Below are 2,415 nucleotides of genomic sequence, written 5' to 3' on the forward strand. Positions count from 1 at the left end.
CATAGGGCTACCCTTTGAAAGCCACAGTTTTGAAAGCCAGTGTGGCCAGGACATTCCTCCTGGCCAGATCGATCTTGCTGCAGCATGGAGGGGTACGAGCCAGGCTGTCCCAGCTCCCTGCCTTCCCCTGCTGAAGCACCACAGGACCCCATGACAGAGCACATGAACACACACAGGCAGAGGGAAGGAAGACGGGAACGAAGTGATGGAAAGGGAAGATTAGGAGTTCTGGTGTCCGAAACACCTGAGAGAAGATGCAAGGGAGTGGTGGCAGCTGGAGGACAGAAGCTGACACCCCTCTGCCGTGCCACGTTTGTGATTACCTAAAGAAACCAGACGCATGGGGAACCATTTGCTGAGCACTTTATTGCGTCCATCAGGCATCAGTGCAATCTCTCCCTGATGCTTCAAGAAGAGCTCTGGGGGGTTCCTGGCCTCCAGCACCAGGGACGGTGTGAGGGCTGCCGATGACCAGCGATGTTACCAGAGCACTTCGAGGGGCATGGAAGCCATCGCACAGGCAGAGTGTCACTCTGTGGCGGGCCGGGGAGGTCAGTGAGCAGAGGTGGAAGATGTGTATAATGAAAAGTGCAGCCTGCTGCACAGTATGGATTGGCATTTGCTGCATTTCTCTGCTTGGGCCGTGAAGCTGATGGCTGGGCCAGCAGGCACATCCCCCAGCTCACCCTCTTCCAAAGCTCCGGGAGAAGTGCAGTGCCAGAGAGCCCGGCTGTGCCACAGGGCAAGGTGCCCCTTGCCAGCCTGAGTGACATATCCTGTTGTTGGCCACCAACATCAGAAACTTGCAGCTGCCTGGTGTGTCCGCTGGGCAGAGCCGGGGATGGCAGTGCCCTCTGAGCCGTGGGCACACCCGTAAGCACGAGACAGGCTCTTGCGTCAGCTGCGCTCTCCTCCAGAGCCCCAGGGCAAAGGGCTGCTTGGAGTGGAGGTGGCAGAGCTCCCTTCTTTTCCAAGGCAGGTGAAGATCTTGGCTGAGAGGAGCTGAGGATCTAGTCCTGATCATCCCAACACAGAGCTCTTGAGGATGTCCCTTCACATTGATCTGACTGGAGGGCAAATCCCCTTGACCAAGCTTTCTTCATTCAGCCTACTGACCCCCAGGGCAAGGCCTTTGCTGTCACAACACATCCCAGGGCAAGATGACCCCCATCTGCTGGCAGGCTCCTGTGGCCACAGACGCCACCCTCAGCTGGGGCATGTCCAGCTGGCCGAGGTGCTGTCATCCTTGAGCAACCTGGTGGCAGCTCCTGGGGGGGATCTTCAGGTTCTCCAAAGAGCTGGCGCTCCTCTAGTTTTTGCCTTCAGGGGTGCAGGTGAGCAAGTCCAGGCCTGAGCCTGCTTTCAGGTGAAGGGTGGGTCCTACAAGAGGATCTCGTTGCTCCAGGCCCTTCTAAAACGAACTGAGTTTCAGAGCATGCTCTACCACTGCCATTACATAAGACCCGTTTCAGGGGGCCAGCAGGCTGAACTGATAAGAAGCCCAGTGCCTGAGGCACAGGGAGGTGCTGCTGAGCTTGAGGGGCGACGGGGACTTTGTGGCCAGGTCCTGTGGGATGACACCATAGAGCATGTTCACCAGCTGCACTGTCCCAATGACATCTGTGTGCCCCAGCACTGCACCCCGCCAGGACAATCTCGGCACCTGCACTAAGGACAGCCTCTGCCTTAGTGGCACCAATCACTTTCTGATACAGTGGCCATGGCATGGCTAGTGCCCATCAGGTCGTCTACACAGGCTTTCAGATGTGGAGATGCCGGAGCTGATGGGTGTCCCAGTTTTCTTTCCTGTACACTCCCAGTGTACCCAGCTGAGCACTACCTGGCTCTGTCTGGCACCAGGCTCCAGCTGGTGCCTTTCTGGGGTGCTGGCTCATCAGGAGCCAGAGTCAGAGCAGGCAGCAGGTCCACCAGGATGGACAGAAAATATTTGGCCCCAGGTCAGCTTCTTCCAGCAGCCAGGAGGGTCTGTGTAGGATCTATAGGGGCGGATCACAGAATCACAGAATCCTTGTGGTGGACATTGATTTCCCCACGGCATGCAAAGGACGCCCTTGACCTTCCCCACCCCAACAGGGTGGTGGGACCCAAGTGCAGGAGACCCTGCTCCAGCTCTGGGACTGGTAGGGAAGGGTGCCGAGATGTGCCTCAGGGGTACTATGAGCACAGCAGGCGATGGGCACACGGAGGGCACACGGAGGAGTCTGTGGGCTGCAGCCCCCTCTCCTTGGGCAAACTCCAGCCCCAGGGAGCCTTTCCAGGGCAGCCCTTCACAAGCCGTCCCAGGGAGCAGGTCCCAAGGGTAGATTTAGCTGTGGGCAGGTCCGCAGCCTTTGTGCCGAGACCCATCCCTCCTGCATCCTCCTTTCCCAGAAGTGACGGCGGCAGGCGGTGGCA

This window comes from Apaloderma vittatum, unplaced genomic scaffold, assembly GCF_000703405.1.
Source record: "Apaloderma vittatum isolate BGI_N311 unplaced genomic scaffold, ASM70340v1 scaffold32434, whole genome shotgun sequence".
Classification (NCBI taxonomy): domain Eukaryota; kingdom Metazoa; phylum Chordata; class Aves; order Trogoniformes; family Trogonidae; genus Apaloderma; species Apaloderma vittatum.